The sequence below is a fragment of the Notamacropus eugenii genome, chromosome 2 (genome assembly GCF_028372415.1).
Source record: "Notamacropus eugenii isolate mMacEug1 chromosome 2, mMacEug1.pri_v2, whole genome shotgun sequence".
NCBI classification, from domain to species: domain Eukaryota; kingdom Metazoa; phylum Chordata; class Mammalia; order Diprotodontia; family Macropodidae; genus Notamacropus; species Notamacropus eugenii.
The window spans coordinates 184256484-184272894 of record NC_092873.1 but is presented as its reverse complement, the minus strand read 5'-3'; the positions used below and the strand labels follow the sequence as shown (position 1 = coordinate 184272894).

Sequence of the window (16411 nt, the reverse complement as noted above, 5' to 3'; positions counted from 1 at the left end):
CATAGTGCCCGACACAAAGTTGGTGCTTCATAAATGTTTGTTGATTTAAATTAAATCTTATTGGTTTCTTCATAGAACTTCTCGACCTCCTCATCTGCAAAAGATATTAGTGTATAAGGTACAATTGTTTATGTTGTGGCATTTTTGCCACAAGTCCTGTAATGAGATCACTAAATGTCAGATATCCATGAAATACTGTTTCTTGTTACGTTTGGGTACAAGATAGAGTCAATTCCTCCAATTCTTTTTTTCCTTCTTCCAAGGAGAACCTGTGAGCCAGATTAAACAGCCCCTCTCACAGAGCTTTTACTTTCATGTGCTACATTTTTAAGAGAGTGGGAATGGAATCTTGAGATCTGACAGTTTTATTTCCATTTCCACTAAAGTCTATGAGAGCCAGGGTGAGTTAACTGTCATCTTTGAGAGATTCTGTATGAGGTTCAAGAGAGGGCTAAGAGAACTGTCTCCATGAGACTTGGAGAGGTAACTGTCTTGGTGAAAGTGTGTGTGAGATTACAAGAGATAAGTGTCATCTTTGAGGGAATTAAGAGACATATGAGAGAACTGAACTTAACTTTTAGTCTATAGTGAAGCTATTCTGTGAAAAAGGCATTCAGTGAAAGAAACTTCATCTGTCACCCTTCGAGAACTGTATTAGTGTTGTACTTAGGTTCCATTGTTAAAGAGGGGTTGCGACCTTTGTCCACAAAAGCAAATAACATTGATTTTTTAAATGCTAATCCTATGAGAGTTTCAATAGCCAAAGAGAGAACACTTATAGGGAACAGAGTTTTCTCCAATTTTTATAAACTAGAGTAGGAGTTAAGAATGAGAACTTTTTTGAATTTTTAAGTTATATCTGAAGAAATACTAGAAAAGAGACTCTGATTGCCTTTGAAACCAAGATGAGGTAACTAATAATGTAAAGAGCTGATTTAACAGACTGAAGGGTGTGATATTGGTGTATTTGTCCCTAAAATCAGCTGAGCAGTATTGCTTTCATTTTGCTGAGCACACTAACATTCTACATCGTACTTGTATATGCTACAGGTGAGCAGCAAAAACCCTGCTACAAGGTTTTATACCTGTTACATATATAAGTAGATAATAAAGTCCTCTTTATTTCCATTTTATGGAAACTTCCTTTTGTTTTATCTGCTAATATTCTATGATATTTGGCATATTTATTAGTGAGAGTGGTCTATTGTTTTCATTCTCTGCTTTATCTCTCCCTAGTTTAGATGTTAGCCTTTGTTTCATAAAGGGAGCTTGATAAGATGCCTTTATTCTCTTGCAAATTGTTTATCCAATGCAGAAATTATCTGTTTTTAAATGTTTGTTAGAATTTACTTGTAAATATATACAAAGAAGTTGCTTTTTACTTAAGAATTCATTTGTGACTTTCTCAGTTTTGCTTTCCAGGGTTAGGTTGTTCAGAGTCTCTGTATTTTATTTAGTAATTTTGAGGACTTTCTTCTTTCCCTCCTTTCTACTTTCCTTCCTTCCTTTCTTTGTTTTTTTCTGTCCTTCCTCCTTTCTTTCTTTCTCTCTTCGTTTCCTTTCTTCTTTCTTTCTTCCCCTCCTTTGCTTCCTTCTTTCCTTTGTTCTCCCCCTCCCTCCTTTTCTCTCCTTCCTTCTTTTCCTTCTTCCTTCTCATGTTCCACACTATGATATACAGTTGGATGACCATCTCATAGCGTTGGACTTGGAACTGAATAGGAAGTTAAGAGTGGACTGTATTGCCTTTGGAAAATTACAGTGTTTTTAATTACTCCTGAAAAAAAGGTTTGCTTTTTAGCATCAGTAGTTCTCTAGTAATACTGTGTGATTGAAAGTCGTGATATACTGCAATCTCTAAATATTTAAAGTTGAGAGCCTCCACAAATGATGGAGTCATTGATGTGAGTAGGCTGCACCACATTAATAATGATTTTCACAATAGAAGCAACATAAAGAGTTTCATTGTAGAGATATATGAGCAGAAAAGTATTACTAAAAGAACTAAATTAATAGTGTGGTGGGAATGAAGACTACCCACATATTCTTTTGATATTCACTCAATATTATATTCTACTTATTAGGCAGACACTCCCATAGACCTGGACAGAGGGTAGCTCTGGCAGAACATAGAACTAGCACCCATCAAGAGTCATGTAACATCAGCAAGATATAGTGGAAAAAGCATTGGCTCTGAAGTCAGAAGACCTGAGTTCAAATGCCACTTCTAATGCTTACCACCTATATAACATTGGACAAGTCATTCAATCTCCCTGACCCTTAGTTTCTTCATCAGTAAAATTAGAGTATTAGATGACTTCTGGGTTCTTTTCTATCTCTAGGTTTATGATCCTATGATCTCCAGATCCAGTTTGTTATACCATGTCATTGAATAAAGCCCGTCAGGATACCAGAGTTGAACCTTGAGATGTTTTTTCACATTGTAAATCACAGTATCAAGGAAATAGGCAAAAGAGACTGATCACATCTCTGCCTCCAGGTTATCAATCCTGACCTAAAACAATAAGGAATGCAAGAACAGTTCAATATTAAGTAAACTATAAATTTAATTACAATAACAAAGCTATAAAAACTATATCAATAGAAAAAGTTTTTGACAAAAATACAGCATTCACTTATGTAAAAACAAATTACAAAGCAAAAGTCTAAAACTTTTAAAATGATCAAAAGCATCTAGTTAAAGCTATGGGCTTGCTTTAGTTGTAATGGGGAATACGGTAAATTTTCCCAATCACATTAAAGGTGAAGCAAGGATACCTGTTTTCTGCCCAGTTGTTTGACATAGTGCTTGACATGCTAGCAAGAGCAATAAAACCAGGCGAGGCTATTAAGGGAATAAATGCAGGCAAAAAGGAAGCAAAATTATCTCTATTTTCAGACAATAGGGTAGTTTACTTAGAAAACCCCAGAGAATCAATGTAAAAAAATTAATCAAGGCGATGAATAGCTTGAATGAAACAGCAGGATATAACACATAAATAAATATGATAAATTCATGAGGATCATTGACTTTTCTGTATATTAATAACAAAACCCAGGAGGAAGAAAAACTCATTTAAGATAAGAAAATGCAATTAAATATCTGGAAATTAACTTATGAAGGACTTGCCTAGTTGTTATATTTATAAACCATGCAAGTAAAAGAAGACAAATAACTGGAGAGATAACCATTTATGGCTGGTCTGGATCAGGATAGTAAAAATCATAATTCTATATAAAATATTTTTTAGGCTTCTTGTCAATTCAATTCAATACGTTTTAAAAGTGCATATACTACATATATATGTGTGCATTGTATGTATGTATAACATATATATACATATGTATGTATATCTTGTTCATACATAGCTGTTTGTATGATGTCCCCTCCATCAGATTGGGGCAGCAAGGTGGTGCAGTGAATAGAGCACCAGTGCAAGAGTCAGGAGGACCTGAGTTCAAATCTCACCTCAGACACTTGACACTCGCTAGCTGTGTGACCTTGGGCAAGTCACTTAACCCCAATTGCCTCATCCTGGGTCATCTCCAGTCATCCTGATGAATATCTGGTCACTGGATTCAGATGGCTCTGGAGGAGAAGTGAGGCTGGTGACCTGCACAGCCCTCCCTCACTCGAAACAAAGTCAAGTGCAAGTCATGTCATCATTTCTCTGATGGCATGGTCTTCAGCAAAGAGGGATGAACATACACACCTCCATCAGATTATACAGGGACTACTGTTTTTTGCTTTTCTTTGTTTCCCAGCCATTAGTAAGGTACTTGACACATAGTAGGTACTTAAATGCTTGTTGGCTGATTGACTGAGATGGGAAGGGAAGAAAAACTTAGAAAGGAAATGCAGAGAGGGAGAGTATAAACAAGGTAAGGTGAAAAACATAATTATCCTCAGATCTGAGCCATAATAATATGAGTTAACAAAAATAGCATTTATATAGCATTTTAATGTTTATAAAGCATTTTACCAATATTACCTCCTTTGATCCTTACAATAATCCTGGGTGGTAGGTGCTATTATTATCCTCATTTTACAGATGAAGTAAAGAGAGGTTAAGTGACTTGCCTAGGATTACCCGGCTTGAAAGGGTCCTGTGCTAGAACTGGCTTCAAGTGTTTCTGCCTCTTGGTTCAACCTTCTATCCATGCCTAACTACCTCTAAAGATGGGGAAGATGCTAAAGAGAACCCTGAAAAATTGGGACCTATTGAATTCACTAAGTATTTATTAAGCATCTAGGTTCTAGGAATACTAAAACAAAAGCAGGATAGTCTCTGCCCTCAAAGAGCTTGTATTTACTGAAAGAAATAACAGATGCTAAAGACAAATGTAAAACATAAATTGGGGAAAGACAAAGTTAAAGAGTAGAGCTCTAACAGCTTGTGGGGAGCAATAGCCAGATTCAAGATGAGTGTGACTATCTTTACATGGGTATAAGAAGGATGATTCCATACATGGTATCAAGGAAACTTACCAACACTGAAGCTTTTTATAGAGATCAGAGGAAAGAAACAGAGAAAACAGAGAAAAGAAAATCTAAAAGCAACAGCACACTATATGAATCCAAAGTCAGCACAAAAACTTAGTTTGATTACACACAAATAGTACTAATTATATTCATTTATGCGAATTGCATACTATTTACATGTAAAGGATTAACTTGTTTACAAGTATTTTATTACAACACTAAGTCTGTTTATATGTGTTCAGTTTTCCTTTGTGCATCATGGTCCTAGCCTCATATCTTTCACAACTTAAAAATGTTAGAAGTAACAGATTTCCGGGTCAAAACTGTCTTTTCAAAATCAGCAAAATTCTTCCTTTTTTCTTTTTATCCATAAATCTCCAGTACCTAACATGGAGTACCTTCCATAATAGGAGCCTAACAAGTATTTATTAAATTGAATTGAATTGAATGATCTGGATGTCTCTCAGCACTTCTTTGACTAATTCCTCTTGATTTACTAGCTCCTGTTTGTCTTCTAGAATCAATTTCATTACCAAATACTCCCTATTTTCAAGTCTTTTTTTTTGCTAATTTGCTTTTGGTCCATCAATATTCTCCTTTTCTGGCTACCCCATGCTGTTCTGAGGCTTTCATCAACTATTGAATTTTCTTTCCAGTTTCTGTATGTTCTCTTCCTTTCCCTCTTTCTCCTTGCCCCCCGTCTCTCTTTTCCTGTGTGTCTCTGTCTCTCTCTGTTCTGTGTCTCTCTCTGTAAGTGTCCCTTCCCTCCCCACCTTACCCTCTCAAAAAAAGTTTCCTTTTTCTTCTTGGTACAATAGAAATAACACTGGCCTTGCAAGCAAGACACCTGGATTTCAGTCCTAGATGTGTCACTGACAAGATATGTGACCCTGGTAAAAACCACTTAATATTTCCAAGCCTGTGTCCTCATGTGTAAAAATTATTGAGTTGAACTAGATAACTTTTAAGGCCCCTTCTAGCTTTAAATTTTTTTATATTACAATGCAATTTAATTTCTTCCTTAAGAACTATGGAATTCTGTTATAAATTCTGCATGTCCTGGAGGATAAACTTCAGATTCTTTGAGGTGTTTTTCATTAGCTCCCAGCTTCAGAATAACCCTTTCTATTTTGTCACAGGGTCCTGAGACCATACCATCCGGTAACTCCAGATTTAAATTAATTTAATCAAGGTAAGAGCAGACTAACAAGGTTGGCATGACTTCTATATGCCTAATGTTGAGCTGTCTGAACTTGTTATAGTCAAAATATAGTTTTGGTGGGTGCAAAACAAGTATAGAAAACATGGACTCTCAGTTACTATGGAGGCCTTGTATATAATTTTCTACAAAGTGATTTTGTCGGAAAAGCATGGAAGGAAGAGCTTCCAGTGGGGAAATGGAGTGCTGTCCCATGGGAAACTATGTAGCGGAACTAACACGGATTGAAAACAAAGCCAGGAGCCATGGGAGATAAATCAATTATGTGTCTCAATTATAAAGGAGCTAATGAAATCTTTCAGTTTTAAGTTAAATAAAACAAATTGTTACTGTTTGATAGGGCCCAACTGTAATCCTAGCATGAAGTTTCTCTTCCAGAAGGAGATTTGTCAGCTTTGTGTCAGTGGTTAATTGGGGAAATTATGTAGTGATGAATGACTGAACTAGAATGGAACAGCTGAGAAGACGAAACCAAACAAGAAAAAAATGACAAAAAAGTTGCCTTGAAATGGCAACCATGGAATTTTTTCCCACTTTTGATCATAGCGAAATGGTGGAGTGGGACCAGGTGGAACATAGGCCTCACTTTCCTGATTGCCAAAAAGAGGAGTTTGGAGTAAATGCTCTTCAGGGTCTTTTCCAGATCTAATAATCATGATTACATTTAGGGGACTGAGTGCCCAATCAACTTAATGAGTTTAATGTATGGTGAGCCTTTGTTTTGGACTTTTAAAAGCATCTCCCTATAGAACACGTATTATTCTTAATCATTTTTTTTTTGTATGTGTCATGGATCCCTTTGGGAATTTAGTGAAGCCTATGGACCAATTCGCAGAATAATGTTTCTTAATACATAAAAATAAAATATAAAAGACTACAAATAAAACTAATTCTATTGAAATATAGTTATTCACAATGCTGAATTAAGAAACCTCAGCCCTGAGAATAGATTGGACTGTCACATAGCAGATACAGTGATGGGAAGAAATCCCACCCCTCCCCAGCTATAAATGGTAACCTTAAAGGAGAAGCATTAATCAGAGATTTTCCCTGATCAAATTTTGGGTGGGGATATAAAAAGTCAAAGAAAAGGTGATTTGTGGAGTGCTGCAACCATAAACACCTCAACATACATAGGAGGATGGGGGCGGGGGAGGATATTTCTATCACAGGTTCTTAGATTTGCATTCATAAAAGGAAAACCAACTTTCAAGGGGTTAACAATCACTTTAATCAAGCTCATGTATCATTCCTTTAACCAAGTACATATATCATTCAATTACTTCAGGGAGTCAGCACCCTGAATTGCAAAGAAAATACAGAGAAATCAAAAGATCAACAGACATGGTTTCCTCTGGCTGAATTCAATAGACAATTGGATCCCAACCCAACTGTCTGACCATAGCTACCAGAGAGGGAAACAGGACATCTGGGTTCTCAAAACCAGGGGATACTTTAGCTGCTTCCCAGAGTCCTTGTCTAGCCAAACAAACACTTCCAATCAGTAAGTCCCAAAGTAATCAACAGACATGGCTTCCTCTTCCTGACCATAATTCAACAGACAGATACAGCTGTCTGACCAGTTACCAGAGAGCGAAGCACAACATCTGGATTCTCAAAGCCAGGGGACTCCTTAGAGGCTTCCCAGAGTCCTTATCTGGCACTCAAATCTTCTTACCAAAACTAAGCCCCAAAATAAAACCTCACCCTCAGAGCATTTATATCTTTTTTTAGAGCCAGAGGACATCCCCACCCTTGAGAACCAGTGCTTCATTAACAAAAGCTGTGGTTTTTCCTGCAAACCTTTCCTAATCAAACTCCCCTTCATGGGCAGGTCCACTGATGGGTGGGGAAGACCTTTAATCACATTAACAATACAAATACATATACTGTTTCTAGTTAAAGAAACCCTTGTTTCTGTACTTTACTCCTAGTAAAGACTCTTGATTGATAAAGGTAAGATTCAATCAGGCACTTGATTACACTAAAACGAAAAACAGTAAAAGATCCTATTTTGATTGCCATCACAAGTGCCTCAAGATTAGACCTAAAATATGTAATCTCAGATCAAAATCTGATTCTGGATATATAAACCCAGAACTTGGGGAGGTGGATTTGAGTAAAGATCATTCTATGTTTTACCTATCATCCTAACATTTTAGTTCCCTTTTTGTTGTTCAATCACATCCAACTCTTTGTGACCTCGTTTGGGGTTTTCTTGCGAAGATACTAGAGAGGTTTACCATTTCCTTCTCCATCTCATTTTAAAGATGAGGAAACTGAGGCAAATGAGGTTAAGTGACTTAAGGGTCATACAGCTAGGAAGTACCTGAAGCTAAATTTGAGCTCAGGTCTTCCTGACTCCAAACCCAATGCTCTATACACTGTCCCACCTAACTGCCCTTCTTTATATTCTTTCCATTTCTGAATGTATTACAATCATTTTCAAAATATCCCACCCACCCTCTTCACCTTCCTTTTCCCCTCTCCCTTCATTCTTTTCACTTTACTGTGGAGAGGGATTACAAAGGAAAGGAAAGATCAGGGATGGAGACTGAAAGAGGAAGATAGAAAAAATTGAGAGGGAAAGGCCTTGTTTCATCTCATCAGATGTTGCATTCAAGGTCACACGTACTTGTAGCAAAGTAACTGAGTCATAATATGGGTTGCTTTTCCCTGGACACCAGCTTGCATGCTACTTCCTAGCTTCTGATGGTTCTGCAATGCAGCCTGGACATGCTAATAACCCTTTAGCATCTTTAAAATTACTTGTATGGCCCATCACAGTTCCACAGGGTCTCTGGTAAGCTGAACCATTTGGGGACAGCTGGATTTTGTACCTAGTCTTTCATTAGCCACTCAACCCTAATCCAGAGCACATCTGCAGAGCAGGCCACACAAATAATGATAATGAATGGCATTTGGGTGATAATTTCTGGTGTGAAAGGAAATTATCTCTAACACTGTCAAGGGTTCTGTGCTGGCTTGATTTTGGAGGGTTTTTTTAAGTTTAGATTTTTTGGTTGTTGGGGGTTTTTCATTTGTTTGTTTTACTCACTCCTCTAAAACACTGAACTCTGTTATAAGGAAATTTCTAATGATCTAAAAGAGTTCTGCAAACAATATTATGGCTTTTTGTTAACAACTGCTAGGACAGGGTAGAAGTATTTTAATTTCCATGTCATAGTACTACAGAAACATAAGAAGCACACTTGTCGACTACCCTTGAGAAGGTTCCATTGGAAAGATCCCATTGAAATGGGAGTAAGATACCAGTTTAACTCTATCACTAATGCGCCTTGGAGCCACTCAACTTCCCCATTCTGAGATTCAGTTTTCTTATCTACAAGAAGTGGGGCATGGCTTATCCACTTGTAGGAGAGAGGCATTTGAGTCAGGGAGACAAATCCAAAGGCTATTGGAATAGCCTAGGCTATTTGTGGTTTTCAATTTTTTTTTTGGTCTCAGGAGCCCTTTATGCTTTTAAAAGTGTCATTATGAAGGACTCACCAAAGAGTTTGTTCATGTGGGTTTTATCTATCAATATTTACCATAATAGAAATAAAATTGTCTTATCTTAATAATGTTTTGATAATATTGTTATGAATCTTAATATTGTTATGAAAATGGTCATGGATTCCCTGAACCACACTTGGAGAACTGCTTTCCTATATTATTGTAGTAACCTCCCATTAAGTTCCATTTACTCTTCCTACTTCAAGCCCTCCCCATTCAAATCTAATCTCTACACACATGACACACCACCTCTGATCTCCAAGCCTTTTCATTGGCTGTCCCCCATGCCTGGAATGTACACCCTCCTCCCCTCCACATCTCAGAATCTCTGGTTTCCTTCAAGACTCAGCTCAAGTGACACTTTTTACATAAAGCCTTTCCTGATGCCCCCACTATCAAAAGGGCACTGTAGTATCCTCACTGTCAAAATCACCTATATTCTTTTTTGTCTTTGTTGTATAAATACTTACATGGCACAGATCTACCTTACTATCCCGATTCCCATAAGCACTAGCAGTTTGGGTTCTCAGAGACTGACTGGCTATTGTTCCTCGGGACTCTAAGGGTAACCTTGAGGAGCTGATGATTTGAAAATGATTACCCATGAGCCCCCATCTGATATGCACTCCAATATAACTGAACGAATTGACATCAGCAAGCTTTTATAAAAGGATGTCTACTGAGAAGGTGTTATAAAGTCTCAGTATAACAACATTCTCCCTGTTCCCCATGCTTCTAGACATCTAATCAGCCCCTGGTAAACGATGGACTCAAATTTAAGTGAGTGTTACCCAGATCTCCCCTCTAACTCCCACCCAAATACAGGGTACACTCCTACCTGAACACAAGATCCCCAGAGAGAGTGGGCTATTTTGAAGCAGGAAGGTACTGAAATACACATGTGTGTGGCTGAAGGATACTTGCTGGTCCTAGAAGTCCTTTTCTCCCTTCAGAGTACACCAAATTCACTTCTGGGTATGGTGTAGCTAATGGACAAGTCACTTCCTTGCTCAGCTATGCTGACTCCTTGCCAGGCTGGGGTTGGACAAGTCTCTTCTCAGGGTTGGTTCTTTACTAGATCCACTGTTAGCTGATGGCTTTCCCTGGGATTTCAGTTGTCATTATATTCTTGGATTATTTGATAAATCTCCTGCTGAGGAACCAGATCTCCTACTCTTACCAGTCACCAGGATGCTCCCATCTCAGGTTACTCATTCACCTAAGATAAGGGAATAAAAAGCACTATAGGACTAGGGGTATCTCCATTATTTAGGACTCTCTACTTTTATTATACAGAGGCTAGGTGATACAGTGGCTAAAACGCAGCACCTGGAGTCAGGAAGACTTGAGTTCAAATCCAGCTTCAGACACTATCTGTGTGACCTTGACCAATTTATTTAACCTCTGTTTGTCTCAGTTTCTCATCCATCAAATGGAGATAATAATAGAACTCACCTGCCAGTGTTAATGTGAAGATCAAATGAGATAATACATGTAACGTGCTCTGCAAACCTTATAGCATTATATAAATGCTAACCATGATTGTTATTGATGCAGTCGAAGATTATATAAATTTTATAGCCTCATTACCCTGCTGATTCAAATAGGACTGACAATCTCCTAAAACCCCTAAGGCTTTTCACATCAATTGTGGTTAAACCAGGTCTCCATCATCCTGTACTTATGCACTGGGTTTTTAAAATCTATGTGCAAATCTCTTCTATTTTCAGAAGGGACAAGACTAGTCATTCACAAAAATGCGTATTGTCCATATTATAACCTCCAGCTGTTCAGGTGGTCCATGTTAGAGTATAACTTGGAGAGGTACAGCAGATCCACAATGATTTGGGCATGAATGTAATAGAAGAAAGGAATTAGGCTGGTCTGCACATAGAAATGGAACAGAACCTTCAAAGATCCCAAAATGCTCACTGTCATGAATCCATTTAAAAAATAACCATATTCTCTCAGTGGTATTATGTCTGTGAATCATGGATTAGCATAATCCACAAAGAATCAAAATTGCAAATGATCTAAATGTAGATGGAAAGATTCATGAAAGGCATCTATAGGTAGAATCATGTTATCCACAATTCTTTGCACAAAAGAAGTGGTTTGAAAGGCATCATCCTGATTGAGCACCGGTTCTGGAGTCAGGAGGACCTGAGTTCAAATGTGACCTGATACTTTCTAGCTGTGTGACCTGGAGCAAGTCACTTAACCTCAATTACCTCCTCTCCCAACCCCCTACAAAAAAAAAGCAAAACTACAACAAAAGGAAGGCACTATCAAGGATATACATAACATAAAAAGAAGGTGGGTCTAATCATGTAATCAGAATAAAGGTCAAGAGAGGGAAAGCTTGAGTGCCTCAATGGTATCTACAAAATATTAAAAGAACCAGAAAAGGGCATTTCAGGGTTTGGGGAGGGTTGTAGATATTGTATGGAGGATTTATGGAAAGACATGGCTAAGAATTAAACAGCCTGAAAAGATGTGGATGGGTTGTTATCTGCATTGGTGAATGAATCTTTTGAAATACTGTAGAAAGATTGGGCTTTTACATTTATCTCATTCAACATGAACTTCTTCAATTCAATTTAATTACTTATCTTAAATATCAACTATATGCAGAGCCCTGTGGTGGAGGTAGTTTGTTGTTCTTCAGTTGTTTCAGTCATGTTCGATCTTTGTGGCCCCATTTGGGGTTTTCTTGGCAGAGATACTGGAGTGGTTTGCCATATGGTAGGCAAGATAAAAAAGATAGTCACTTCCCTCGTGGATCTTACAGTCTAATAGAGAATTATGACACAATTGCAATTAACTACAGAGCAAAATAGAATATTATAAACACATAAGAATAATACAGTCCTTTGTGATGTTTTGAGATGGTAAAAAAAAAAAAAATCCAGCTAAAGCAATCAGAGGAGGCTTGGTAGGATTTTAATGGAAATAGTGGCTATCAATGAGGTCCATCCGAGCACAAGGCAAGATCCCAGGCAAAGAGGTACAAAAGTGAATGGTCCAGTTTGGCTGGACTAGTAGGGTGAGAGGAAAATAGAGTTAGTTAAAGCTGGGAAACAGGGGGCGGGGAGGAGCACATCAAATTATGGAGGGTCTTTTAATCTTTTTGGCACATCATCTGCCCTAATGAGAGTGTTTTTATACCCTGATTCCATACAACTAGCACAATGAAACAGAGACTGCTCCTAATGGTATATTTTTTTAAAAAGATAAAAAGGAATATATTAGAAACAGAAGGCTATTAACACTACACAGTGATTATGAGATTTTTACAAGAATACCTCTGTAAATCTTGGCAAGAATAGCAGAGAACATGAGGACAAGATACAGTAACATGCCATAAACAAGCAAAAATAACTGTTTGATGAACTTAAATTCTAGTCAATTCAATAAGCAATTCTATCCAATTAAATAAAAGAAGGGAAAAGTAAGCACAGGGGAGGAGAGGTTGGATGTTGTCGGTAGAAAATGGAGCAAGCAGTCCCTTGTGCCAATTTTCTTGTACATCTGTGATGGATGACAACAACCAACAAGGTGTGCGATCCTGCAGAAAGAATCTTTCTGTATGGCCCTGGGGAAAAGCAGGGCAAAACTAATCAGAACACTATTTGTGTGGCTGCCTCTGGAGGAAGGAGAGTTAGAGGTAGCCAATGTAGAATTATTTTTCACCTCGATTTTTGTGTTTCCTCTTCATGGAGGAAGACAATAATTGTGCAACCTACACTGCATTCTACCTAGGAAAGAAGTGAGTCACTGAAAGAAAAATACTCTTGTAATTCACACAACCACAGATTTAGAGCTGGACCAGACCTTAAAGATCACTGAGTCTAAATCCTTCATTTGACAGATTAGGAAACTGAAGTCTCCAGAGGGGGAAAGCGGTGTATCCAAGATCATATACAAAGTGGAAGAATCATGATTTGAACGCAAGTCCTTTGACTCCTGATTCAGCACTCTTTCTATTGTACTATATCTTCTTTTGGGAGCAACCTAAAAATAGATTTATGGTGAAACTGACAGAATGGCACATAAAGTCCAAAAGCTTAAAGGGGGGGTATATAATCTGGAGGCTGCATGATAGTTGTGGAAATCATACTAGTGTTATTTATCAAGAAACTTAGATTCTTATACTAGCACTGACTGATGCTTAAAGTCTGTTGTGGGGGATAGGGGAAGGCAACACACATTTATTAAGTGCCCACTATGTTCTAGGCACTTGCCAAGGGCTTTACAAATATTATCTCACTTTGGCAAGTCACTTAACTGCTCTGGACCTCAGTTTCTTCATCTGTCAAATAGGAAGGCTCTATACTATTTTAGAGGCAGCTAGGTAACTCAATGGATAGAGAGTTGGGCTTGCAGTCAGGAAGACCTGAATTCAAATCTAGCCTCAGACACTTACTAGTTATATGATCCTGGGCCAGTCACTTAATCTGTTTGTCTTAATCCACCGGAGAAGGAAATGGCAAACCATTCCAGTATCTTTGTCAAGAAAACCCCATGGAAAGTATTGGCATGCTGTGGTCCACAAGGACATGAAGAGTCAGACACAACTGAATGAATAATATTTTAGAAGCCACAGGAAATAGAACTAGATTCTAAAGGAACAAAGTTGTCTTGTGGACTTCCAAGTGAAGGAATAATTAAAACAATGGTGGACGTTGGATAGTTTATGGTTTACATGCTGAACTAGTTAAAGTCAACAAAATATTACAGCCCAAGAGACAGATCCTTGATCTAAAGGAAAGGAATGAGAAGACGGACAGACATAGCAGTGTTTTGATGTCCACTTGTTCTGTAAAACTTTAGAAGCAATTGGCCAATATTAAGGGAGAAAAAAATAACAATTAAACACAACCTACAGTTAAAATGCCTAGGCTTATGGGGAGTTATTAAAAGCCTGGAGAAAAAAGAACAATCCTCCATTCCCACCACAATTTTAGGGATAAAGACTTTGGTGTAATGACACAGAAGCCTCCCTATCCTACCCACAACCTATAAAAGGAGTTCTTGTAGTGAAAACTTTTTTCACTGATAAAAATCTGCAAATCCTCAGTAACTGATGTTTTCTTGAATGAAGAATTGAGTGATTATTTGACTTACCCATGGTCACACAGACAGTATGTGTCAAAATCAAGACTTGGACCCAGGTCTTTCTGATTCCAAGGTCAAACAATATATGAGTCAGGAAAAGAACTGACCAGAGGTTAAAACACAGTATTGCAATGGAGAGACTAAAACAGATGAAAGGAAACACTGAATATTAGAGTACATTGAGTTTTAAGAATAAGTTAAGTGATGCAATGGATAGAGTGTGATGAGGAAGACAAGTTCAAATCCTGCCTCAGACATTTACTAGCTGTGTGACCCTGGGCAAGTCACTTGACCTTTGCTTAAAATTAGTTATTAAAATTAAAATGAGTTCTTTCAACTGTAAATGGGGGCAAAGATAATGCTTCTCAGGGTTGTTGTGAGGTTCAAATGAGATAATGTTTGTAAAAGTGTTTATGCCTGGTACATAGTAGGTATTTAATAAATGTCTTTTCCCCTATTCCAACCATTCTGGACAGCAATTTGAAAAGATGCCCAAAGGGCTATAAAACTACGTTCCCTTTGACCCAGAAACACCTCTACTAGGTCTATATCTCAGAGAGATAAAAATAAAAGAAAAAGACCCGTATGTACAAAAATGTTTACAGTAGCTCTTTGCATGATGGTAAAGAATTAGAAGTTGAAGGAATATTCATCAACTGGGAAATGGCTGAGCAAGCTGTGGTATATAATTTTGATGGAATATTACTGTGCTATAAGAAATGAAGAGCAGGATGCTTTCAGAAAAAGATGGAAGGACTTAAATAAACTAATGCAAAGTGAAGTGAGCAAAACCCGGAGAACATTGTCCACAATTATAGCAATACTGTATAACGACCAACTGTGAATGATTCAGTTATTCTCAGGAATATAAAGATCCAAGGCAGTTCTGAAGGAGTTACAACGAAAAATGCATTAGAAAAAACTAGTGGAATCTGAATGCAGATTGAAGCGTATTCTTTGATTTTTTTAAACTTTTTTATTTTTTTTTGTTGTTTTTTGTCTTTTTTTCACAACATGACTAATATGGAAATATATTTTTCATGACTATACATATATAACCTTTATCAAATTGCTTGTCTTCTCAGTGTGGGGAGAAGGGAAGGAAAAGGAAGGTGGAAGAGAATTTGTATCTCAAAATTGTAAAAATGAAGATTAAAACTGTGTTTTACATGTAATTGGAAAAAATAAAATATTTAAACTAAAAACAGCTTGTTCTATTCTTCCTTTTTTTCTAAAAATTGATATAAATTGATAGAAAGTTTATTGGCTTCAATAGGAGAATTAGAATCATAAGTAAGCACTTACCTCATACATTTTTTAAAAACTCATGATGATGAAATTGGATAGATATGAAAGCAGGTTGGAAAAGTTAAAAAAATACTATCTAAGTGTAAGGTAGAAATATCATTACTATCATTAGTAGGAACAACTTCTTGAAAGGGTTATGACTTATGAAAAAGGTTAATGAGCTTGAATAGGTTCTCTTGATCCCCAAGGCAATGATGCAGCTACTCCTGAAAATGTAGGTTGGGATATCTGACAAGTATCTCCAGAGGTGGCAGCAGCTGACAGCTAGAATTCCCAGAATGAATGAATGAGCATTAGTATGTGTTTGGAAATCTCTTTGTAAAGCATAGATTCTACAAATGGCCAAGTTGGGTGGTCCCAGAGAAATATAATTATCTAGCAGTCGTCTGTGGGTCCTATGACACTACTTCAGCTGTAAGTTGTGGTTTGTCCTTTGTTCTTGAAAAGGACCATGATATCAGGAAGATGTTACTATGATTTGCAAGTGAATTGCGTGTTTGTCCTTCTTTGCCAAAAAAAACCCATGCCATCAGAGAAATGATGACATGACTTGCACTTGACTTTGTTTTGAGTGAGGGAGTGAGTGCAGGTCACCAGCCTCACTTCTCCTCCAGAGTCAACTGAATTCAGTGACCAGATATTCATCAGGATGACTGGAAATGACCCAGGATGAGGCAATTGGGGTTAAGTGACTTGTCCAAGGTCACACAGCTAGTGAGTGTCAAGTGTCTGAGGTGAGATTTGAACTCAGGTCCTCCTGATTCCTGCAT

The 16411-nt window shown here is 37.5% G+C and overlaps 1 long non-coding RNA gene across 1 annotated transcript in view; it reads left to right on the top strand.

Moving 5' to 3' along the window:
* Positions 1–386: 386 nt before the first annotated feature.
* LOC140523768 (uncharacterized) overlaps positions 387–16411 on the top strand; it is a 41863-nt gene continuing 25838 nt past the window's right edge. Inside the window, exons 1-2 of the long non-coding RNA XR_011973463.1 lie at positions 387–483; positions 5620–5672. This is a non-coding gene — a long non-coding RNA (uncharacterized lncRNA). The remainder of the gene's footprint in view (positions 484–5619; positions 5673–16411) is intronic.